Consider the following 27879-nt stretch of genomic DNA (forward strand, 5'->3'; position numbering starts at 1 on the left):
CACATTCAAAATTTCAGTGGTCTTTGAATTAATATCACTTTCAGACCAGTTTTGCTGTATTCCCATGTCTAAAGATACCACAATGGAGGTGTTTTTCTCAGTCGGATTTGGAGACCTTAGACTAGGATCTTTCTTGTTTAATTATAATATAGATTTGTATAGTTGCGTATTATTATTTTTTGATTGCTATATTGACTCCCTAACCTAAAATAGGTTTTTTAATTCATATATATTTATTATTTTGTAATTGTTTTATTATATTTCTTGTATATAGTGCACAAACCTGATCGGGCTCCTGACGAAGGCCTAGCCGAAACGCGTTGTCTACCTACTGCCCATGTATTTCCGCTGCTCATAGAGTAATAACTTGAACAGGAAAAATATCTATTGTGTCTTGGAAATATTTATTGTTTGAAATGATCATGTTATGATAATTAGGCACTGCATCTTGAATTTGAATATTTAATCATGCCGCAGCTAGATTTAACTTGCACTTTTTATGAATCAGTCTGTATATATAAAGAGACTTTATTGATGCATTGTGGTCTATAAATGTACATGTTTATACAGAGAAATTAATTGATTGTAAAATACATTTTTTGTAAAATAAGAAAACAAAAATTAACAAAAAATACTCACATTTAGTATTACTTAAAGAGAAAAACGATAAACATACAAATTTGTTTGCTTTGTTATTTGCAACAACACATTTTAGTGATACATGCAAGTAATCTTGTAATCTAACTGTTAGTAATTTTATTTTCCATGGGAGTTAATAGGCAACAAGTTTGAATTTGACACTATGCCCGGTGTCCTACCTTTTCACAAATATTTGATTCCCTGCTTGGGTGTTGTATCAATTTAGCAGGGGCCCCGTTGCTTTATCAAAATTTCTTACTGGGATGACTGGTTGATCTCTTCCTCTTCTTTCCTTAAGGCTCAATCACATACCCAGGATGTCTGCCGGCTCCTACAGAAGTTCGGGTGGATTATGAACTTAGAGAAGTCCCATCTGTGCCCCACTCAGGAACTGCTGTTCATTGGGGGGGGTCTTCAACACCAAGCTGGGGAAGGTTTTCCTGTCGGCGCCTCGCAGACTGACCCTGGAATGCGAGCTGAGAAAGGTGTTGCTCTCCCCTTCTTCCATGGCTTGGCAGTGGTTAAGGGTTCAGGGGTTGATGTCCGCTACAGTGATGATTGTTCCTTGGGCCTGGTTGCACCTGTCCCCTCTGGTGAATCATGTTCTGGGGATTACGAACAGTTGATTCCAGGGGGTGTAGAAATTTCCTGGGAATTGTCTGGGTAGCTGGTGGATCCGAACCTCTTGCAGGGCTTTGTGTCCCAGGAGCGGTTGGTGCTGACTACGGATGCCAGCAAGCTGGGTTGGGGGCTGTGTTGGCCCAGGAGTCTCTTCAGGGGATCTGGTCAGTCCAGGAAGCAGAGATTTCTTCATATTGGAGGGAATTGAAGGCGGTTCAGTTGTCCTCGACTCATTTTCTTCCTTGAGTCCTACAGCGGGATGTGCTGGTGAGGACGGACAACACGGTGGTGGTGTGTTCGGAAACAACCTTTACAACACAGTCATTACATCGCACTACCTTTACATAGCAGTCATTACATCACAACATCCTTTACATCGCAAGTCATTACAACGCAGCCATTACATCGCATGTCACTACAACGCATGTCGCTACAACGCAGGCATTACATCGCAAGTCATTACAATGCATACCATTACAACGCATAGTACCCTTACACTATCCAACACTTACCCTACTGTTGCACTCACTGGAGTTAGAATAGTAATTTTTACCCCTACACTATCCAACACCTACCCTACTGTTGCACTCACTGAAGTTAGAATAGTAATTATTACCCCTACACTATCCAACACTTACCCTACTGTTGCATTCACTGGAGTTAGAATAGTAATAATTGCCCCTATACTATCCAACACTTACCTTAAATGCGATGTAATGGTATGCATGGTAATGGTATGCGTTGTAAAGGTATAATGCGATGTAATGGAATGCGTTGTAAAGGTAGTTTCTGAAAATGCGATGTAATGGCATGCGATGTAAAAAAATGCATTGTAAAGGATGTAGCGATGTAAAAACTGCGTTGTAAAGGCAGGCATTGTAAATGCATGCTTTGTAACATCATACATTCGGTGTGTTATGTCAACCACCAGGGGAGTGCAAAGGTGGCTTCCCTCAACTTGTTAGTGCAGCAGATTTGCCGGTGGGTAGAGTTGAACTTGTTGTCTCTGAGGGCGTTGTATCTGCTGGGGGTTTTGAACACAGAGGTGGATCGCTTGAGCAGGTTGTTTCCCTCCATCTTGGACATGTGTTTGACGCTGGATGTGTTTGTGGGGCTGATGGGGATATTTGGGGTCCCTGTGGTGGACCTGTTTGCTGCCCCGGGAAATCCTTTGAGAGAGAGGTTTTGCTCTCTGGTTCAGTCGGACTCAGTTTGGAGAGTAGATGCGCTGTCCTTTCGGTGGGAGGGGAGCTTGATGTATGCCTTTCCTCCGATTGCCTTGATTCCAAAGGTCTAGCTGGAGGTCAAGTGGGACAAGTCTTCTGTAATCCCAGTGGCGCCTGCCTGGAGCTGGAGACCTTGGTTCCCTCTATTGTTGAGGTTGGAGGTGGGCCCTTGCTGGCCGTTGCCAGTGTTTCCTTGTCCCCTGTCGTATCCTTCTCTGTCCCGGTATTGTCTCGTCTCCTTGCATTTAGGGGGCTGGCTGTTGAGAGGATGGCCCTTGTGGCCATGGGGTGTTCTTCTGAGGTGACTCTGTTTATCCAGCAGTCCCAGCACCCTTCGACTCTTAAGTCCTATGCTCGACATTGAGTGTCTTTTCGGGGTTGGTGTGCGGATCGGGGCTGGTCTGCTATGGAGGTGGATCTGGTGCCTCTCTTGGATTTCCTAAAGGATGGCTTCGACTTGGGTCTAGCTGTGTCCTCCTTACGGGCCCAGTGGGAGGCGGTGCAGGCCTTTCGGGGTAAGGCATGTGAGCCTGTTGTTTGTTTGGTGTCCCAGTTGTTGAGGAGTTTTTTCCTCAAAAAGCCCGTAGTAAAAACCTTTACGCCTGGTTGGGATCTTCCATTGGTACCGAGGGCTTTACAGTCCGCTCCTTTTGATCCTCTGGGGGAGGTGACTCTGTGTTTTCTGATGATCAAGGTGATCTTTCTTGTCGCTATTACCTTGGCCCGGAGGTTTGGGGAGTTTGGCTCCTTGCTTTGTTCTTAGCCCTTTTTGAGTTTTTTTCCGGATCGGGTCATTCTCCAGCCTGATTCTTCCTTTGCTACTAAGGTCCCTTCTTCGTTTCACTGCTCGGAGGTTCTGGTTCTGCCCATGTTCTGTCCTGATCCTCTGACGGAGGATGATGTGCAGCTGCACTGGTTAGATGTTAAGTGGGCTCTTGAAGTGTACTTGGTTTGTACTAAACGTTTTCGTAAGGTGGATTATCTTTTTGTGACCTTTGGCCTGGTGGGCCAGGGTCTGAATCCTTCTAGTGCGACTCTCAGTTTGTGGCTGAGGTTGGGCTGTGTGGGCGCTGTACGAGGCTAGCTGGCTGCTGGTGCCTGGATCGGTGTAAGGGAGATCGACTTGGGTATGGCTGCTTCTTGGGCTTGTTTTCAGGAGGCGTCATTGGCTGAGATCTGCAAGGCCGCTACTTGGAGTACTCTGCACACCTTTATGTCCCATTCTCATTTGGTGGTGGGTGGGACAGGGCCTGCTGGTTTTGGGGACGCTGTGTTGCATTCTGTCCAGGTGGTGTGACTTTCTGCTGGTGCTAATAATGTCTGTTTAATGCTCTATGTGAAGCCGATTCCTGCTTTGGTATCTGCTCATGCGTTAATGACTGTGACAGGGAGGACTGACGAGGCGGTAATGACCGGTTACTTACCAGTAATATTTATTACTCTGAGTCGTAGACATCCCCGTCACAGTCCTGGTTCCCATCCCTCCCTCCCTGTGCGGCCTCTTGTGCTTGGTGGTACAGGATGTGGTGCAGTGGGTCAGAGGTTATGAGCCACGGGATGTGGGAGTGGCCTGAAGGGTAGGGATTGGCTAAAGGAGTTTTGCTTGGACGTTCTGTGGGAGGAGCTATTGCTTATGCGTTAATGACTGTGACGGGGAGATCTACGACTCGGACTAATGAATATTACCAGTCAGTAACCAGTCATCATCCTCAGCACTGAGGAACACTTGTGAAACACTTTGAGCACTTGCACCTGTTTATTCAGATATTTTGCCTATTGTTGGTGATTGTAAGCGTATAGAAGTGGGTGAAAAGAATTGCTGTTCTGAAAGTTGAATGGCCCCTTTAAAAGGGTGTGAAGCGGGAAGGAGCAGAGTCATAGAGGGCGGCAGCCAAAGACCATTCCCTAGGGGTGTGAGAAGTTGTGAACATTTCCTTCCACACACTTTGCCAACTTGTCAAAAATTCCAAAGTTCAACTTGTGATCGAAACAATTTTGTGAAAGCATATTTGTGGAAAAAATAATGGCAAAAAACATATTTAATAGAAGAATTGCAGGAAAATTCTTTCACCAAAACGTTTTCAAAGAGGTTTGTGGGGTTGTCCGTGTTTAAGAAGTTCGCTAACTTCAAAAACCGTTGCAGGCAAATTTAAATTTCACCCACCCGAATCTGAACCAAACACACGGTGCTGGGCAGTCTCAGCATAAATGCCTGAATGCAAGTTTGTATTTGTCTGCAGACTTCAAACGCCCAGACCATGCTCTGCTGAGCTCCTAACCTACCTAACATGCACTAGCATGGGTCATAACTCAGTCCCGACACAAACATGAAATCTGGAATCACTTAACACCCAACCATAGTTACAGCAAAATTAAGCCATGTCCGATGCCCCGCCCCCTCCCTCTAAGTTCAGGAATGCAGAGCTCTTCGCTGCGCTCAGCAACTTTTCCAAGGCTGTAGCTGTTTGGGCGGTAGTAAAGCTCTGTTAAGCAAGAACAAAGATTATGGCTTTCTTTCACACTCTGCGCTTTAAGACTGTGTGATGACAAATGCGGTAAGCTTTTCAGCAGACTTTAAATACAAGGAAATGCGTTTCCAAAATACTTCAGTGTTAATTAACAACCAAAACATGTGAAGCCATCATTTGGAGACGTTCCACTTGCATTTTTAGTGGTATTACTCGATTGTGCATTTTTCTGCAGAACTCTGTTAAAAAAAACAGTAAATAGTTAGGGTGGACGCGTATCTTGTTTTTTCCTTCTTTTTTTTTAAAGCAGAACGAAGATAGTCCAGTGAGCAAGCTTTTACCATCAACATCTGGATGCAAGCTACAGTGTCACAGATCTCTTTGCCGTGCAATGGCCACATACGCGGTAGTCTCTGGCTCCCCTTAGTGGGAGGATGAGGTACTTATTAAGCCACTGAACAGACCTACAGGAGTGGGAAGAAAGAGGATGGGATTTATAAAGTTATTATTCTTCTGGCTCCAAAATAAAATGCGACAAACCCCTTCAGCCGCTTCACTTGTAGTCCATCATATAAATATACATAATCCCTGAAAACGTCTATGAATAAAGTGGCATAATAGTTAGGTTTTGGAATGAGACACGAGCTAACATTAAAGAACTCAAACACTGAGCTATAATGTAGTGATCTAACTATAACTTACAATCCCATCATGATCTACTTATGTCCTAATTTATTACATCACTAATAGCGTGATGAACACGCACACATAGCTATTACCTACTGGCAGGACTTTAAGTGGGATGAGAAAACTGGTGGGTCTCTCAAAGGGGCGTGGCCAATGTAATTAAGGGCGTGGCTTAAAAACAGGTTAGCTAAAAAATCTGTGCTTAGCATAATGTACTGCCCGACTTGTATTTTGCTGTTTCTGTCATTGCATCCAGACGTATGATACAAGTAACATCATACCTACAACAAGTCAGGACTATTATCCTTTGTCAATGGTTGTTAGTTGCATAAGATAAATAAGCAGCAACTATGGCTTGCAGATAATATTGAACAAGCTTCCACTTGATGCCCTGGTGACACCACGACAATGTTGCTGCTCCGGAGTTTCAAAAAGAGAAGGGAAATCAAGAGAGAAAATTATTCTCTTTGAAGGATTTCCCTTCCCCTACAACGCTGTTCTGGCATGACGTATCCCGTAACCTTTCCACTAGTGAGAAGGAAAATGACCTTAACAACGCGGTCAAAACACCGCAATACATTTACATTGCTGCTTTAACAATGCAAGTCGTTACAACGACTTGCGCTGGATTGCGCTGGATGGCGCTATGGACTAAGGAATAGTGTGATTTACTATTCCAACACCTTCACTACTGTACGTAGGCTGGAGTTGGAATAGTAAATCATACTATTCCTAAGTCCAGCGCCCTCCAGCGCAAGTCGTTGTAACGACTTGCATTGTAAAAACAGCAATGTCATGTACCGCGATCTAAATGATCACGCTGTAACATTATACATCCTAGTGAGAAGTGAGCAGTGTGAGCACACGCACATAAAAGTGCCTGCTGTCACTACAGTCCGGGAAAAAACAGACCACCTGTGCCAGGGCACAAAACAGAGCCCAATAGAGACACGTTTCAAGGCCCCCTTTAAAAAACTGCTGGTGCTTAGCACCAATGAGACCCGGCCCACTTAAAGCCCTGCCTACTGGCGGTCGCCAATAGGTAGTTATAGTTAGGACCATGTTTCTATTAAAAAAGCATTTTTTTGACTTACATATATCGTTGGCACTGTTTGATGAATCTTCACAAAATGTTCCCCTTAAAGTGTTGTAGTGAGTCTTGTTGACATGGAAAGTTTCAGGGTGATCCGTCAAGCGGCCGAGAAATTGGTCGAGTGGAGGGGGTGAATTACACCAAATGTGACAGAAAGATAGATTTTGGTTCGCAAGTCATGCTTTCATTTATCCGGTGTAAATCTATTCAGTCGTTTTTGAGATATTATGGAAAAGCAAATAAGGATTTCTGGGCGGAGCCTAAGCATAGATCTCATGGTGAGATCTGATTGGCTGCCAAAACCTCAACCAGGAAGTGTTGGCAGCCATCTTGGGACTTGGATTCAGTTGAGTCCCACAAAAAATGTTCAAATAAAAGAAAAGGGGGTAGGGTAGGGATACCCTGAGCCCCTAGGTGTGGTGGTGGGGTCCACCTGTGACTCTGGCAGGGCCAAAAAACACTTTAAAAAATAAAAGGCCCTTTCCTTTTCTCAACCATTCTGTAAACGCGTCTCCTGGTGCACTACTGGTTGGGGGATGAAGTCCCCTTGGCTGCTACGGGTTGCTGTGGGCCAAGAACACCTATTGTTGCCACAAGTAAGTCACCCACAGCGGAATTGCTCAGACCTCATCAGAGGCCACACCCAGGGCTTTAAGTGGGATGAAAAAACTGGGAGGTCTCTCAAAGGGGCGTGGCTAATGTAATTAAGGACGTGGCTTAAAAACACGTAAACTAAAAATCTGTGCTTAGCATAGTGTGCCGCCCGACGTGTAATTTGCTGTTTCTGTTATTGAATCCAGATATATGATGCAACAAGCAACATCATACCTATAACAAGTCAGGACTATTGGCTTTGTCAATGGTTGTTAGCTGCATAAGCAGCAACTATGGCTTGTATATAATATTGAAAAAACTTCCACTTAAAACCCTGGTGACATCACGACAAAGTTGCTGCTACTGAGTTTTAAAAAGAGAAGGGAAATACGGAGAGAAAATGAATCTTTTAAAGGATTTCCCTTCCCCTACAACGCTCACCTGGCATGACGTCATGCCGTAACTTCTCCACTAGTGAGAAGTGAGCAGTGTGAGCACGCACAGCGATGTGCCTGCCATCACTGTAGTCTGGAAAAAAATGGACCGCCTGTGCTAGGGCACAAAACAGAGCCCGTAGAGACCCGTTTCGAGACCCCCTTTAAAAAACTGCGGGTGCTCAGCACTGGTGAGACCCGGCAAATATAAAGCCCTGGCACGCCCCCTTTCTCATCCACTCTGGTTGGGGAAGAAGTACCCTTAGCAGCTGAGGGTTGTTAGGGGCCAAGAACCCCTATTGTTGCCAGAAATAAGTCTCCCACAGTAAGATTTCTCAGACTCAAATGAGATCACTGATGACATCACTGATGACATCATCCTCTGAGCCACTCACACATCAACTCGCACTCCCATACAACCTCTCATACACCCACTCAGCTACCTACACAACCACTCACATACCTATTCACAGACCCATACAAATACTTAACACAAACACTCACTTATCCATAGAGCCAGTCACACACCCACTGACTCACTTAGAGAGCCTGATCATACAACCAGTCACTCATCCATACAGTCACTCCCACACTTGCAGACTCATCCATACAGCCTCTCAACAGAGCCACTCATTCACCCACACAACCACTCCCACACTCACTCACACACCCACATACTCATTCATACATCCATACAATCACTCACACTGCCACTCACCCATACAGCCAATCCCGCAGACACTCACGCTTCCATACAGTCACTCATATACCAACTCACTTAACCAAACACTCAAGCAGCCACTCACTCACCCATACAGCTACTTATACACTCAGTCACTCACTCATACAGTCATTCACACACCCACTCACTCACCCATACAATCACTGACACACCCAGTCACCCACCCATACAGCCACTCAAACAGTCACTCACTCACCCATCCATACAGCCACTGACACACCCACTCACTCACCAATATGGCCACTCACACAGCCACTAAGTCACCCACTCAGCTACCCACTTATACACCCATACAGCCACTCTCACACCCACTTACACACCTGTACAGTCACTCACACACAGATACATACACTCAAACAGTGACTCAAATAAACTATGTTAAAAAAAGTAATCAGTCATTAGTAGGACCTAAAGTATACTAATTTAACTTTTGTGGTACCTTAGTATATGCGTTTAACACACAAAAACATTAGATTTGAGATGTTATGAGTGATGTCACTGACCATTTCATGAGTGATGCAATATGTGAGGCTATAAGCAGTGCATTGCAGAGGTGTAAATTATAGTTAGCGCAGGTAACTATAACTGCTGAATTTCACAGGTTTTGTACAAGTGAAATCTGGGCCTAATTATAACGCCCCTGTAACCTTTGTTTTTTCCAGTGAATTCATATATATATATGAATATGTGTGTATATTACAGAGTGGTGGCAGCCACTCTGTAGTTATAATTAGGATTTACAGAGATAGGAATTTATCGGATATTTGTCCCTTAAAAGCTTTTCACACAATTGATGAAGCTGCACAATACTGCAAACCCATTATACCCGTTACATTGGTGAAGAATTTCAGGTTTGGCTGACTTTGGTCAAGGGTGTGTAAAGAGAAAAAGGGGGGGGTCCCAAACCACACTTACACGCCAATGCATTTTACATAGACTTTTGTATTTCACATAGTGGCAAAACAGCTGAACAGACTTTAATGAAATGTCACAGCTATGTATATTTGACTATGTAGATGATTCTATTTGATATTGCATGTGACATTTTGGAATGGTTATGAAAGTTAAAAGGGCCAACTACTTAGTGATATCTGTGTAGTATAATACTTATAAAAGAGCAAAGAAGCCCAAAAAATAAACTAGACTGCATATGTAAAGTTTCAGATTTACTACATGAACAACTGAAAGACCCATTTATGGTCACATTCTAATGGAAACGTACAAACGAATACACAACAAATAGAATACATCTTAATCTACATAAGTTATCTTTGCATGCTCCCTGGCTCACAAAACAAAACTGTGCCCAACATTCCAAGCAAAAACCTTCTTCCTTATGCACCCCTGTGAAACAAAATAATAAAAGTGAACTAGCGCTGATCTACACAAACTACTATTTGGAGGACATTATCATTGGCCACTGGCAAAAAAATTATAATCTCAATTTATATAACAACAACAATCATTGACTTTACTTCATTTTGAGCTTTATATGTAGCACAAAACTACTAAAGGTAGCAAAGAAGCCGAAAAAATAAAGTAGACTGTATAGGTAAAGCTTCAGAATTACTACACGAACAACTAAACAACGCATTTATGGTCACATGATTATGTAAACCAATAAACAATCGCATAACAAAGAATAGGCAAAAAGAAAGAAATCACAATAAATCTGATTGCATCTCTATAGTTATAGGCAGTATTCCCAGAGAATAAAATTCCCCGGATTTTAGCTCCCTGATAACTCTCCAGACCTATAGCATTTTCTACATTTTGAAATGATGTACATTTTTGTGATGATACAACAACTGACAGAAGGTGCAAAGTCCATACAAAGGAAATAACAGGCCACTACGCGCTGTGAAGGAGTGCAAGGGACGCCTCGGATCGTTAGTACACCACCCGACAGGAGTTAAGAGTCCATCGGCCCACCCTTACTGGCAGAACTTCGTCATTTGTGACTCTAGGGAATCTCAGACTGGGCCCACAATCATGAGCCAAAGGCTCTGTTAGATGCACAGCCTGATACTTCCCAGAAAGAAAAATGCTCCTGCCAGGGTGTGCACTCAAACCCTGAGGACTCCGGTGGTGTGCAGTGCTCAAGCGTGAAAGTGTATTAAAAATGAAGACCTGGGCAAAAAATATGTTTATTAGAAATTACCCAGGTTCCATATCTAAAAAAACCTATAGTCTTGAAATAATAGACTAACTCTTGGCGTGGTTTTATGTGGTCGACATGTTTCAGCCGTTGTGGTCACTTGACCCGGCTTTCTTCAGGACCAAAAACTAGGTGGATAAATTAAAGCTACTGCAGGAAAAACACCTTAATTGTGATTTATAAACAAAGAAGTTAAGATGGTAGAAGTACAAACGTCAAATAAACTTGTGGCAAAGGCCACCCTACCGGACAAGCAATCTCATGCTTGGACGAAAGAACTATGTCTTCTTTCCTAGAGAGAATCCGGAGAATCAACCATCAGAAAAAAGAACTCTTACACATAACTCACAACATTTATGGCCGCTATTCAACAGTGCCCATTATGCACTGCCATCTTTACAATAACCCAAAATTATTGGTATGAACAAAAAAGCATACGTGCTATTGTTGAACTCACCCAGCCTTTTGTGGGAGAAACGCCTCACCTCACCTGGCTGACTGCTCGGAGATGGAGGCACCGCTCTGTTTAAATGTAAGGGCAAACAGACAAGTTGCATATTGATACTCATCTGTCCAAACTCTATACATATAACTTTAAACAATCTAATACACCTAAAAAACTAAAATGTCAATGACCTAAAGAAGACACCCACTGGCATGCTGTTGCAGGTAGATCAAGTGATGTTTCAAAAACTGTTTCGTCATTGCCAAATGTATCAGGGTTCAAGAAGAAGCACAATATTTATCTATATAAGATATTTTAGATAGTTGTCAACCATCCTGAACCCCAACATGGAAACAAAGACACCTTTTGATTGAGTAAAATTAAATTACACCTAGATTACACAAACAAAGTTCAACAAGGGGGTTGTAATCTGGTGACTCTGAACCCTTAAAAGAGCCCTCAAACTAAAGTAGTCTCCATGTGAACTTAAATGTAAAGAGTTGACAACAGTGTACTCAGGGTTTGTGTGCACACCCTGGCAGGAGCATTTTTCTTTCTGGTGTCGTACTTTAATATTCGGGACCGCGTAGGGGACAGGGCTCTACCCCTGTCTATCTTGGTATTAGCAAACCGCAAATGGTAAATGCGGCATGTACGAGTGCTTTATATATCGTTCTAGCTATGAATGCACTGTGTACACGTTATTCTGCTTCACTACGCGGGTTCCATTTTGGAAGCAGTGGCCATCTTGTCATTGCCCTCACATAGGCTATAATGGAGTAAATACGGGCCTCACAGTACATGGGCTTCTCCTCTGACTTCTCCGTGACCTGGGCAGCTGGCTCTGCTGCCCCAGGTCAAACCGGTCTCACGAGCTCCCCTTCCTCCATCCACCTGTGATTAGCATCAGGGCTTGACCCGTCATAAAACCCTTTCATTCTATACAATCCCCCGGCTAATCTCTTCCACACCTGCTTGTTCCTGCTTTATGACTTGTTTCCCAAAACAGGAGATGCTCATGTTTATTGGGGGGTCTATTGACATCAAATGTGGGATCTGAACCTTACTGTGTAAATCATTGTGGGCTGGCCGAACTGGAATGTGGGATGGTCATCATGACTCTGCTTTTTCGTTTGTAATGTATACTTATAATGGCCATTTCGTAAACCAAGGAATGTGTGCCTGGAGCATGATATTTTGTACTTAAGGAGAAGCCCGTTCCTATGATTTTCAGCAGTCTCCTGAGAACATACACGCTGTTGTACTTCTAGGATACCTGTAATTGGTCTGCAGCCAATAAACAAATCTTTGACTTCACCCAGAAGACTCTGTGTTTCTGTAGGTCTGGAACAGGGTGAACCCAGAAGTCATAGGGTGTGTGCCCCTGCACCGCTGGGTCTAAAATACCCAGTACTTCAGTTTGGCGCCCAACTCGGGACGATTTCAGCGGTACCAGTCCAAGCCAGAGGTTCGTGAGGAGCTTCGTGTGGAAATTCCGGAGGAAGGCCGCCACTTCATCGACCCCTGCATGTCGACGTGGTCTGAAAGTCTTTTCTGCGAGGTTCTCCGCGTCCCGACGGCTACGAAGGACTGCTGCCCTGATTAATCGACCTGTTTTGGACCCTTGACGAATCTGAGAGAGCGAAACAATCGAGAGAGTCTTCTGGTGACGCCATCGATCAACAATATTCAGTTAAGTATAAGTGGAGCGTCTCCCATTTGTTTTGGTATCCTTCGGGATCATTTGAATTAGTGATTTGGAGTTTGCAAACGCCAAAGCCAGAGGACTCATGTATTCACGAGACTATCGTAATCGATAATCCTTTGACGTTTGGATCTAGACTAGCGAGCAAAGATGCCTGGTTCTGGACTATTTGGTAGATTATTCTGTTTGGGTTGTGGAAAAGATTTCCAGCTAGGGGAATCATGTCCGGTTCCTCCGGTTGGAACTCCAAATTATGAGCTCTATGTAAAACATGGTGTAGGCCCCATTGCATATAACGAAGTATGGATCCACTACACCAGGAAAGATGGTGTTTTAAAATGGCCCCAAAATGGTAGTTTTGATACCGATATTTTAGATAATTTGGAAATTAAATTGTTTAAGAAGAAAGCCCGGCCGGCGATGTTTGACTCTTTCCGCTTATGGCGAAAGGAAGCCAAACAAAAGGAAATTAAGTTAGCGAAAAAGAATAAGAGAGAGAAAGGTATGACAGTAATGCAAGCAGCTGTACAATTTAAAGACAATGAGGAGGAGCAGATGAGTGAGCAATTGCATAGGCAGCACAAGTTAGGGATTGACAAATGTTACCCAGCTTTACCACATTCTAAGCAGAATGAGTTAGAAGAAAAGGAGAAAGATCCCCTGATGTCACATTTGTTGAGTTCGCCACCCCCGTATGCTCAAAATGCCACGGCGCCTCCCCAGCTTGTAAATATGCCACCTCCAGTGAATATACTGCAAGCCTTGCCGCAACCGCCAGTTGCTTTGCAGCCGGCTCTTATCCATGTAGCGCAGCCCTCTCAAGGACCGCCAGTTGTGCTTCCAACTGCCCCCGCACTTCCTGCGACTTTGCCTAATACAGCAGCTGCCTCCCCTGACACTCTTCCTTCCACCACTCCAGTACCTGTCTCTACATCCTCTTTTCTTCCCTCTGTTTTTCCCCCTGTTCTCGCCTCAGCTTCTCCTTCAGCGCGACAGCGCTTAGCTAATGTGGTTACTACATTAATGTCTCCTCTCTTTGAGTCATCTGGTGCGACTCCTGGTTTACAGCGTAAGCAATTGCGTAGCCAATTGCCTAACCCCGATGAGAAAAAGGTAATAGATAACATGGCGCGTAGATGGATTGTTTTTCCTTCACTGTATGATGTGGAATCAGTTGTCAACGTTTTCCATCAATGGGATGCCCCAAAACAGAGATATGTGTTTGAGAAAATGTGCGAAATTCTCTGTGAAGAATTGGAGGATAGTGGTAAAAATCCGAACCCGCAGGAATTGTGTAGAGTGAGGTTCGATTTTGGAACTGGTATAATTGTGGACCGTGGAGTAGATAAAGCAGTTGCGGTCGTATTGTCCTTTATGAATGATGATTGCCAACAGTCATTGTTTGAACAAGATGTCCTTGTGGGGAAAAAGGTAAAAGCGCGACAATACCCTATGAGAGAAGTTCCCCCGGTATGGAAGGAAGCGGTTGCAGCTGCCGGTGGTAACCCCGCTGTGGCAGCGCATTTCCAGCGTGTTTGGGTGCATGTTCCATGGAAGCGCTCTGAGGTGTTAGCGCTTAAGCAGTCCTTGCCTGATCCCCGTAAAAACCCAGCAGGTTATTATAAAGAGTTGTCACAGACGGCAGGGTCATGCATTATGAATCTGGCCGACATAGACATGTTGTTTGGTAATGTTGTTCCACAGCCTCTATGGGGATCAATTCGTAATGTAGATCACAATGCAGAACTAGGGGATACATGGGCTAACATTGTTGCTGCTGATGCTAGACAAACTGGTGGTGCGAAACCAGAACCTTTAGTAGCTGAACTGCCTGGTAGAATCATCACGTATATGAAGACAATAATGCCTGCGATGCGCGTAAATTGGGACAAGTTATCTGCGTGCAAGCAGAAGAAAGATGAGACAGTGTCAGACTTCTTTACTAGGTTTGAAGAAACGTTTATTGACCACAGTGGGCAGGATATGAGTACTGAGGGTGGCCAACGGCTGTTTGTGGATAAGTTTGTGCAGAATTTACTTCCTGACCTGTGTAAAAAGTTAAAAGATTCAGAAAGTTCTTGGGCTGTATCTTCTTCAGCGCAAATACTGGCTACTGCACAGTATTATGAAAATAGAGATAAAGACGAGAAAGATAGAACAGAAAAGAAAACGAAGGAACTAAAGACAAAGGTCCTTTTACAGCAGGCCTATCCGCCACGTGGAGGTCAGAATAATTATAGGCAACCCCAAGGTGTCTATCACCAACCCCAACAGTTTCAGAACAATCAGCAAATGAATGGGTATTATCAACCACGTGTCCCTGTAGGTCCCAACCAATGTTCATACTGCAAAGAGGAAGGTCATTTTAAATACAGTTGCCCTAAATTGATGCAGCGTAACGGCAATATGTATGGCGCAAGAGGTAGGGGTGGTCAGCAAGCTCCTAGAGGCAGAGGGCGTGGAAGTGTTCCCCAGAACGCGCGTCCTCTGCCGCCTCAAAATACCATCAATAGCTTTGATCAGCAAGCTAACGCGACTAGTAATACGGCCCAGTATTATAATAATGATTATTATGCAGAGGACGGTGATGCAGAAAATAATGATTACTAGGACAGCCATAGACAGAGAGAGGAAGTTGTTTCAGTGCCAGTGGATCAGAGTGGACCGTATGTTGAGGTGACTACAGCAAATGTAACGGAGCCTTTTCTGCTAGACACTGGTGCTGCAAAGAGTTCAATCATGCATTCAAAACTCCCTGGCGCACCTTTGTCTGGCGATATCAATGTTTCGGTAGGTTTTTCTGGCGCCCCAGTTAGGAATCCGATTTCTAGTCCCATGTCACTTTCTGTTGGACCTTGCGAGCTGAAAGCACCCCTGATTCTGACAACAGGTTGTGGTGAGAATTTGCTGGGATTAGATTTGTTGAAAAGATTGCATGCTACACTGTATTGTTCTCCTTCAGGAGTACAACTTACATTAGGCAAGAAAGTGATTTCCCCAATGTACTTGTCTAAAAACACAATGCCGCCTGAATTGTCATCCCTTTCGGATGCCCTTTGGGCTACTGGTCCCAATGATGTGGGCCTCTTGGAGATACCGCCATATGTGGTGACTTTAAAGGCTAATGTCAGACTGCCACGTATTCCCCAGTACAAGATCTCTAATGAAGGGCAGAAAGCATTGTTAGACATTGTCAGCGACTTGATTAATAAGGGTGTGATTGAAGAGACAAGAGGCAACGTTTGCAATAGTCCGATTTTACCTGTCTTAAAACGAACGGATCCTTCACAGCCACCTGTTTACAGATTTGTGATCGATCTCAGAGAGGTTAATAAGATTGTTGTGCCACAGTTTCCGGTTGTCCCCGATATAACCGCCTTGTTAACGATGATTCCAGCCTCTGCTGCATGGTTTTCAGTGATTGATTTAAAGAATGCTTTCTTTAGCATCCCAATTGCAGAAGAGAGCAGAGATATTTTTGGTTTTAGTCTGGGAGGCCGAAGCTTCCGCTTCAAACGCGCTCCCCAGGGCTACTGTGAAAGTCCATCAATATATAGTCAAGCTTTGAAAGCGCAGCTTGATGCACTTGTTTTACCTAGTGGCGCTATCCTGATTCAGTACGTGGACGATTTACTGATCGCTGCGGATACTGAAAAGATTTGTAAAGAAGCCACATTGTCACTGTTGCGTCATTTATCTATTTTCCATCACAAACTGTCTCTCTCTAAGCTGCAATATTGTCGACAAGAAGTGACCTACTTAGGTCATCTCTTATCGAAGGAGGGAAGGAAACTGACCCCAGAAAGAATTCAAGCCATTGCACAGTTGAGTGTGCCAAGAACACAGAGAGAAGTGCGTGCTTTCTTGGGCATCACTTCATACTGTAGGCATTGGATCCCTAGTTTTTCTTTATTGGCAAAACCTTTAGTAGCCTTAACATGCAAAGACACACCGAATCCTATCCCATGGTCTGAAGAGTGCCAGAAAAGTTTTGTGGAATTGCGTAATGCATTATGTTCAGCACCTGTGTTGGGTACCCCCGACTACAGTAAGCCTTTTACATTGTATGTTCACGAGAAAGATGGTTGTGCATTATCAGTGTTAACACAGCCTTTTGGCGACAGACCGCGCCCATGCGCATATTTTTCATCAACCTTGGACCCTGTAGCGAGGGCATTGCCAAGCTGTCTGAGAGCGACAGCTGCTGCAGCAATGTCTATCCGACAATCTGCTGGTTTGGTAATGGACAATACATTGATTGTTATGGTTCCACACGCTGTAGACACATTATTAAATAGGACCAAGACACAACACTTGACTAGTGCGCGATTATCAGGTTATGAGCTTACACTGTTAGCAAATCACATACACATAAAGAGATGCAATACGCTGAATCCAGCTACATTGTTGCCAATTCCAGCAGACTCAGATGAGATTGAGCAACATGACTGTCTGTTCAGAACAGAAGAAGAGACGAAAGGGAGAGTAGATCTAAAAGATACTCCCCTGACTGAGTGTGATGGCACTTTATGGGTAGATGGTTCATGTTTCAAGCTCCCTAATGGTGACACGACTGCTGCATATGCTATCACGACTTTGCACACGGTCGTGGAAACTGCACGAGTGCCACATAATTCGGCCCAAGCAGCAGAATTAATCGCCCTCACGAGAGCATGCGTGTTATCTGAAGGAATGAGAGTAAATATATACACAGATAGCCAGTACGCCTTTGGCGTGGCTCATAATTTTGGGCGACTGTGGAAGGAGCGTGGGTTCCTGACGTCGCATGGAGCTAAAATTCGGAATGGCAAGTTGGTGAATGATCTCCTTGAGTCACTGACCCTACCGTTGCAAGTTGCGATCATGAAATGCAGTGCGCACAGGAAAGTCACAGATGATGTTGGACGTGGGAATGCGTTTGCTGATGAGACCGCGAAAGAAACAGCACAGAATGTGAAGACTAGAATGTATGTTGCAGGCCCCGCAAGATGGGTTAATGATGTGGGAATGTGTGAGAACACAATAGAGAGTGTGAAGTCGCTTCAAGCTGAAGCCACAGAGGAAGAGTTAAGCAAGTGGAGAGAAAGTATGGGTAAGTTGGATGAGAATGGTTGTTGGATTGATCTGACAGAACATAGGCGATGGTTGTTGCCTGATGCATATGTGCTTCCAGTGGTTACTATGGCACATGGAATGGCACATATCAGTACGAAAGGTATATGCAAGTTGTTGGCTCCAGTATGGCAGAATGCTGGGATTCCCAAGTGTGCAGAGAATGTGGTCAAGAATTGCATAGTATGTTTGAAGTACAACCCTGGTAGGGGAACCCCAACTCCAGCTGGTCACTTTGCACCCCCATCATGTCCATTTGAAGTTTTGCAGCTGGACTTTATTCACATGGAAAGATGCAACAACCTGAAATATGTACTGGTGGTTGTTTGTGCTTTCTCAAAATGGATAGAGGCTTATCCTCTGAAAGATAACACTGCCCTATCCACAGCCAAAGCCCTTGTGAAGGAATTTTTCCCTAGGTTTGGGATGCCAAGAATGGTGTGGTGTGATAATGGAAGTGAGTTTGTGGGTAAAGTGATGAAGAATGTATGTGAAGGGCTAGGGATAAAGCAGAAGTTCCATGCTGCAAATCACCCCCAATCAGCTGGATTAGTAGAACGCTACAATGGAGCCTTAAAGCTCAAGCTGGCCAAAATCCAGGCGAGCACCGGTCTTAAATGGCCTGACGCTCTGCCTTTAGCACTCTTGTCCACCAGAATGACCATACACTCACGAGTGGGACTTAGCCCTTACGAGGTTGTTTTTGGCCGTCCGGCCAACGTATGGGGTGTACCGAGGCCTACGAAGTTCAGTGAGATAGAGCATCCAGTACTGCTTGATTACCTGTATGATTTGACTGTTAAACTGCGTGTTTTGCACCAACAGGTACATGATACTCTCCCTCAAGCCTCTGAAACTCCTGGACACCCTATCAACCCTGGTACGTGGGTGCTAGTCCGAAATTTCCAGCGAAAGAGCAACGACGAGCCTCGCTGGATTGGCCCTCATCTTGTTCTTCTTTCGACAAGATCAGCAGTGCGAGTGAAAGGGAAGAAGCACTGGATCCATGGTACCCACTGCAAAGTAGTCCCCTTGCCTCTGCCATATGACCTGTGGGTCAAGGAGGGTATCGCCGACTCTGAGACGGACACTGTACCTCGTTTTGTACCATTCAGTGACGCACGCATAAAAGACACAGTTTCAGACCAAGAGAGTGACAATATTCTGCAGGAAGCTGTGCCACCATCAAATCGACTGGACACCACTGAGCCTGAACTTTTGTTTCAAGACCAAACAGCACCTGGCCGTCTCCGCTATAATTTGAGACCTAGGCCCATGGACAAATAAAGATTTCCTCACTATTTCCTTTTTAACATTTTTTGCTCTCCCATCTGAAGGACTTTCTTGATTTTTGTTTTTCGAACCACCATCCGGGTTCTGCCGCAGGGTCGCGGTGCCAAGACTTTGGGGTACAGGCCGAAGACGCTAGGTCAACGGTTCTGGTTGGTCTAGGGCGTTTCCCTGGACTGACAGGCGTACTCCTTAGCAGAAGAAACTCATCCGCCGCGAGCGGCCCGAGTAGAGGATGGAGTTTTTTAAGATGGAGAGACCGATTGAGGAAATGAACTTTAACGCAAGGATGTGTAGAATTGTAAAAAGTAAATATTTTGTCTTTTTGTGCCTTTTTACACTGTGTAGCATAACAATGTTTATTGTAGGATTTGTGTTTTTCTCCGCTCAAAAGCCCATTGAACCCACTGAACAGCCTATACCTCTTTCTACTGCCTCCTCTCACTCTTTTCACCCTTTGCCTGAGCACGAACAGACCAGACGATCAGAGTTCGTAAATAACTTGTTTATCCAACTCTTGCACCAGCACCAACTGGTAATGAATACGACCAATTGCTGGGTGTGTGGGTTAATGCCACATACCATTAACAAGGGTATTCCCTACCTGGTGCTGCCGTATAGTTACAATGGATCGTCATGGGCATTCCAGACCATGTTTCTCTATGCTCTAGATACATATTCCCCTCGCCAACCGCGTTCCATCAGACCTATCACCAATAATAAGGCTTTGATAAAAGGAGTTGCCGATATGAGTAGGGATATCGATGCATACTCATCCATTCCCAAAGAAGAGTTGAGACCTTATGTAGGATGGAACGCGACGGGGTATAGTATTAGTCTGGGTGAAAGACAGGGAAAAATCTCACCTCCAATCTGGGTCGTACCCCACATGGGTCGGTTCTGCTTACAGGGTAATGGTCAGAATCCTAGAGCTCAACTGGGAAGAAGTGACTGTACTGAAACGTACACCTTCCCGTCACAGTTTTCCCCTGCGTTTTTGGCTGCCAAGGGCACATATTTCATCTGTAATGATCGAGCATATACATGGCTGCCCCCCGATTTCTCGGGCACATGTTATATTGCGAACTTGCTACCGCCGACATTTACTGCTGCCTCTGACTATCACAAGACCAGAGTTGTGAGAGGTGTGATTAGTAAGGAGGATACTGCCGGTCAGGAAGCGGGAGACTTCTTCTTGGGTTTCCTGCCGTTTTGGGGACCTATGGTCAATAGTAGGAACCTGAGACAACTGATTCGTGTGGTTGAATCCACTGTCAATGTAACGGCTGGTGCCCTTAGTAATCTGACGGCTGAGCTCCAAGCGGATCGCCTTATGACTCTGCAGAACCGCATGGTTCTAGACGTTATTCTTGCAGACCGCGGTGGGGTATGCAAGGTCATCCAATCCAGTTGCTGCATTTTCATACCAGATAATGCTCCAACAGTGTATCAAGCCATCTCCAAACTCCATAAAATATCTGAATCCATACACGTGGATAAGGGAGATTGGTCACTGGTGGGGTGGTTCTGGGAATTGATATCTGCCTGGGGTTGGAAAGTTCTGATGGTCATTGGAATGATCTTAGCCATTCTTTTCCTGTTCTGTCTGTGCATACAGTGTGCTCCTGCGATATGTGGCCTCTGTGCTACCTTATGTGTAAGGAAACCTGTATCGAGGGACGAACTAAGTAATAGGATGATGCTACAGCAACATCTCCATGACTTTGTGAACATTGACCTAGATTCGGATTAAGATGAGTATAGTGATTGCCTATGTAAGGGCAAAAGGAGGGTCTGTCGTACTTTAATATTCGGGACCGCGTAGGGGACAGGGCTCTACCCCTGTCTATCTTGGTATTAGCAAACCGCAAATGGTAAATGCGGCATGTACGAGTGCTTTATATATCGTTCTAGCTATGAATGCACTGTGTACACGTTATTCTGCTTCACTACGCGGGTTCCATTTTGGAAGCAGTGGCCATCTTGTCATTGCCCTCACATAGGCTATAATGGAGTAAATACGGGCCTCACAGTACATGGGCTTCTCCTCTGACTTCTCTGTGACCTGGGCAGCTGGCTCTGCTGCCCCAGGTCAAACCGGTCTCACGAGCTCCCCTTCCCCCGTCCACCTGTGATTAGCATCAGGGCTTGACCCGTCATAAAACCCTTTCATTCTATACAATCCCCCGGCTAATCTCTTCCACACCTGCTTGTTCCTGCTTTATGACTTGTTTCCCAAAACAGGAGATGCTCATGTTTATTGGGGGGTCTATTGACATCAAATGTGGGATCTGAACCTTACTGTGTAAATCATTGTGGGCTGGCCGAACTGGAATGTGGGATGGTCATCATGACTCTGCTTTTTCGTTTGTAATGTATACTTATAATGGCCATATCGTAAACCAAGGAATGTGTGCCTGGAGCATGATATTTTGTACTTAAGGAGAAGCCCGTTCCTATGATTTTCAGCAGTCTCCTGAGAACATACACGCTGTTGTACTTCTAGGATACCTGTAATTGGTCTGCAGCCAATAAACGAATCTTTGACTTCACCCAGAAGACTCTGTGTTTCTGTAGGTCTGGAACAGGGTGAACCCAGAAGTCATAGGGTGTGTGCCCCTGCACCGCTGGGTCTAAAATACCCAGTACTTCACTGGGAAGTATCAGGCTGTGCATCTAGCAGAGCCTTTGGCTCATGATTGTGGGCCCAGTCTGAGATTCCCTAGAGTCACAAATGACGAAGTTCCGCCAGTAAGGGTGGGCCAATGGACTCTTAACTCCTGTCGGGTGGTGTACTAACGATCCGAGGCGTCCCTTGCACTCCTTCACAGCGCGTAGTGGCCTGCTATTTCCTTTGTATGGACTTTGCACCTTCTGTTAGTTGTTGTAGCATTTCATGGGGATTGGAGGTGTGGTAGTCCCTAAACTTATAGCCCCCTGTGACCCTTTTATAAATTGTGTTTTTGGTCATTTTTGTGATGAGTCATTAAGGGAATGCGAAGATAAAAAAGGAAACAACCATTACAACGCAGTCATTACAACGCACTACCTTTACGATGCAGTCATTACAACGCAACATCCTTTACATCGCATGCCATTACAGCGCAGCCATTACAACACATGTCACTACAACGCATGCCATTACAACACATGCCACTACAACGCATGCCATTACAACACATTATAAGGTAAGTAATTGGAAATAGTAATTTTACCCATACACTATCCAACACTTACCTACTGTTCACCTAAAAGTATTATGCGCTGTAATGGTATGTGTTGTAATGGAATGCGTTGTAAGTGTAGTTTCTAAAAAGTGCGTTGTGATGGCATGCGTTGTAAAATCATGCATTGTAATGGATGTTGCGATGTAAAAACTGCGTTGTAAAGGCATGCGTTGCGTTGTAAAAGTTTGCATTGTAGCATGTCCTTTTCAGATAAAAGGGGGGTGCCAAAACTTGTTTTTTCACCAATGCATTTTCCGTAGACTATTTATGTAGTGTAAAAATGGCTGAACCGATTTATGTGACATTTGGCAGGATTATACATTAAGGTGCACAGATGGTGCTTATTGAGTACTGCAGTTAAGTAGCTCAAGTATCTTTTACATTATAAAGCATTTAAACTTAGTGACATCTGTCACCATACTTCCGCAGAATTTCACAAAATTTTGTGAAACTACCACAGTACATGACCGCAAACTTATTTGAAAATATGTAAAACATACAAATACATTTACCTACCCATTACTACTTTAATGAATTTGTAATAGGTAGGGATCTACTACTTACCTACATCTAAGGCCCTGACACTGACCAGAGCCAAAGTGTACTAAAAAGAGCCATTACCCAATTATATGCTGATGTGCCATCACCATGTACCATGGTATATAGCAAAGTTGTCCCGCAAAATATAACTAAGGCCTAGCTTTATTACTGGATTGTGGTACCCTTACATAACGCACAGTGTTGCATGGGCACAACACTTAAGTCAGATTTACAAAAAAAAAAAAAGGCCACCATGGGTGGCCCTGCGCTGATTGGTAAATCTGGAGAAATTGAAGGCAGCGCAATTTGCTGTTTTGGGTTACTCTGCACACCATAATCTACATTGCTGCTAAATTTCACATACATCCATTTGCAATGCCATTGTATGCCACTGCACTATACGCTATTTCACTCTACGCTTCTCCAATCTTTGCCTCTTCACTGTATGAGACTCCACTCTACACTATCACATTGTATGCAACTCCTCTGTATGCCACTACACTCCACGCTCTTACACTGTACACACCTCCACACTACACCACTCCAGTCTATGTCACTCCACTGTGTCACTCCACTGTACACTACTCCACTGAACGCTACTCCACCCTGTGCCACACCAGTGTACTCTACTCCACTCTATATAACTCCACTCTACAAAACTCTTCTATACTCTATGGCACTTCATTAGACTCTACTCCACTCTAACCCCGTACACTGCACTATCCAAATTTGTAATCAACTCTATGCCTGTACACTCTATTGAACAACACTCTTATCCACTCTATGACAGTTTCCAACACTGTGCGACACAGCACCCCACTGTACTCTATAATACGCCACTCCAATTTATACGTTTCCGCAACTCTACACTATGCCACTTCAATGTACACCACCCCACTCTACGCTAATCCACTGTACCCTACTCCACTCTACACCACTCCACTCTATGCTATTCCACTCTATGCCTCTCCACTCTTCAGCACTCCACTCTACAGAAATCCACTGTACACTACTCTACTTTACAGTAATCCACACTACTCCACTGCAGTGTACACCACTCCGCTCCACTCTACGCCTCTCTACTGTATGTTACTCTGCTCCACTCTATATAACTTCACTCTATAAAAGTCGTCCACACTTTATGGAACTCTACAACATTCTGCTCTACTCCATCTTCGTACACTCCACTGTCCAGCTCTTTAATCCACTCTATGCCTGTACACTCCACACGTTGACACTTTTGTATATGACACAGCACTTCACTCTATTGTACGAGACCCCACTCCAATTTATAACAGTTTACCTATGCTACATCACTACATTACACTCCATGCCACTCTACTATACGACACACCAATACACTCTATTGTACTTTACTCCATACTACGTTACACCACTCCACTTGACTACTCCACTGTACGAGACTTTACCTCACTCAACGCAATCATACAAGAATCCCCCTACACAGCTCCACTGTTTGACACACTTCTGTTATCTATGCAACTCCACTCTACAACACTCTACTACACTGTATTCCAATCTCCAACACTCCTGTCTAAACCCCTACACTCCACTGTACAACACTGTACTATACTGTATGCCACTGTACAACCCTATACTCCACTCCATGCCGCTCTACGATTTTCTAGTCCACTATCCAACACTGCACGCAACTGTTTGTATGCCACTGCAACCTCTTTGCTCCACTCTACCCTATGACGCAGTAGTCAATTCTATTCCACTTTATGCTATTGTACATTATAACATTGTATGTCAATCCACTCTACTGCTCTCGACAAAACTGTACTGTACTGTACACCACTCCACTCGACAAAACTCAACTAGACTGTATGCCATTCTACTACTGATGTCTACATCACTTTCCAGTACTGTACAACACCTCACTACAGCCTACTGTACAACACGGTACTCCAATTTATGACACTTTACTGGACTGTATGCTATGCCACTCCAATCTACTGCACTCTACGCCACAATGGATTACGAAATGCCACTCTATGACACTTTCTCCACTCAATACTGCCCACTCCACTATACTCCATCCTACTACACTTTATCCCACTCTACGCCACTGCATCATACTCTGCTATATGCTACTCCACTGTCTGACACTCTACTATACTGTATGCAACTCCACACCACAACACTCTACAACACTCTTCTATGTTCTATGCCACTCTAAGACCCTCTATACAAATCCACTCTACGCCACTGTACTACACTGTATGACACTCAATGGCACGCCATTCAACTTCTTTCTATGATACGCCACTCCTCCACATGCCACAGCACTCCACTCCGCGATACTCTCCTCTCCTCCACTGTACTGTACGACACTCCACTTGACGATATGTCTGGTAAGCGAGCTGAAAAGAGTTTGTAACGAGGTGTGCTTCTGATAATAATTTGAAGGTGGTGGATAAATTGTGAATGAAAGTTATAACTATAACTTTAAAATATTGAACGTTTGTGTAGTTTAAGCTTGGTTTGTATTAGAAAAAAGTGTTCCTACCTATACCTAGGCATAAACCTTTGATTTTTTTTCAATGAATGTATTACATATATTGGTATCTATATGTATCTATATTTAGATATATATATTTACTGTATTTGTCATCAGATGGTGGAGTACTTACATAATCCGATTTCCACAGCTATGGCGAACTTGGTCGTAAATGCTGTTTTTGGCCAATTCAACATTTAAAAATTTTGTATGAATTGTGATGGCACTCTGGTTTTTTCCTAGAAAAAATAATTTGTGTTGGTAGATAGTGTGCAAAATGAAATACAAGGGCCCTTATTAAGAGTGGCCTCTTGTCTTTGATGAGGCTGGTAATAGCAGGGCTGATAGCAGCAGCTACCAGCCTTATTTGAATTATGAGATCTGCCAAAACTCTGCAGATCTCTTTACTTTCATCATGACGTTTCAGCTGATGGAAACAGCTGAAATCTTCAAGTGAACGGAAAGAGGAAAATCAGGAAATACCAGCGGAATTGGACCTGGAACTACTAATTCCCAAAGCAATTCCTCATTTGCTAGTGGACCGTCAACTTGTAATGGGCTGGATTTTACGCTCCACCAGAACTACCAGTACCACTAGTATCTGTAGTTGCGGGGTGGGGAAAATCAGTCCCATTTACTGTGCCACTCATAATGAGGGCATAGAGTGTTTTTGCCAGTCAGTTAGACCAAAGCCACACATTAACTGCCAGTAGAGACAGTGTAATCGGACGCATAAAAATGCCCTGAGTCATACTATTACTATGCAGTGACAGTATTTTTCTTGGGCAGTTTTTGCACCCAACATTTTCTCCAGCCTTGCAAGAAGAGTCAATGTTTTTAAAGTATTTTCTGTACTGCTCTACATATGCTATGCTATTTGGCCATTTCATGCTGACTCTGGACACCCTCTGTCAAAGGCTTTGCATCTTTGGCCTGACCAAATCCCAGTCTGCCCCCTTCTGTTCTCTACCACATTGCTGATTGCTTTGCTTCTGCATTGCTGTCATCTACTGTACCATATAATCTATTGATAGAGCAAAAAGACAATATTTTTAGCAAGACATGCCACTGGAGTCAATCAACATGAACAACGTATAGGAGAATGAGAAAGGTTTGTACATAAGCTGAGATCCAGTAAAGTCTACAGGAAACATTCGGCTTCATGGGAGCGTGAAAATCATACCGAGGCAGTTGGGTCCCTCAAAATAAAGGTGAGTTAGGAGATAAGAGTTTGCACTGTTTCAGCCACTACCTTTTCGCAGTCAACAGGTTGTGTTATTGAAAGTTCCCGCAGAGCACAACAGGTATGTGCAACTGCTTTTTGTGCCCCTGGGTCACTTTGGTATTACAAGAAGGGGCCACAGACATTTGGGCAGCCCCTTCTGTAGCACAGATCACACTGCCATTAAATGGGCTCTGAAGCGATCAAAATGTGCAGTATTCTCACTTACATGGGACTGTGGCCCCATGCAAATGAGTGAACTCTTTGTCTTTGTGTCCATGTCATATTACAGATGCAGCACAGAGGCACAGAGACCGCCTGTAGGCTCGATTACTGTACATAGCATAACAGTGGTCATAGTCGATGTGTCCCTAAAGGGTACACCTTGAAAATGGAAAAAGAGGGATCCCATGAAGGCAGGTGGAATCACTCACTACAGATCCCTGCAGGAGGAACTCTGTTTGTCATGAACACTGTGACAGTCCTTGTTCAGTACTTCCATTTCCATCATTTTGCCCTTTCAGACTCTACCATTTCCATTCTCTGCCTTGTTCAGACTTTCTATTTCTTTCATAAACACTTTCAAACATTCATAGAAATGTTAAAAAGTCTGCATCCAATGTACCAGCTTTAGCAATATGAAAAATGAGCTGACACATTTGTCGCCATGATTGCTTTGTCTTTCTGTGGGTTTAGTGTTTGCTAGTCATATCATTGTTTTCAAAATATAAGTTAAGATCCATAATCGGATCCTATAAAAACCCAGGTATCAAGACATATTTTTAAAGGGATACTTCGCGTCAGGGCAGAAGTCACACCAGTTTCCAGCCCAAGTCTCAGTCGTAGGTAACAGTGGGGAAAAGTGCCCTTCAGGTAGTTTCTATTTATATTTCTTCCTCGAACAAGCTGTTTTAGGAAATAGCAAGACTGCTATTTCATAATGAAAATACAAGTATGCTGCTAAACACATCTCAAAAGTCGAGGACCACCTTGCTATGTATTGCTTTAGCTTAAGAATAGCATGAGGCTGTTATGATTATGAAACCAACAGCGTTACAGTTTTTCTGATTGTTTTTATTACCCACGACATGCTTCACTGCCTTGCATTTCATTTTCTGTGTGGTGCCTGTCACTTTTTATGCACTGTTAGTA

Source organism: Triturus cristatus, chromosome 7 (assembly GCF_964204655.1).
Source record: "Triturus cristatus chromosome 7, aTriCri1.1, whole genome shotgun sequence".
NCBI classification, from domain to species: Eukaryota; Metazoa; Chordata; class Amphibia; order Caudata; family Salamandridae; genus Triturus; species Triturus cristatus.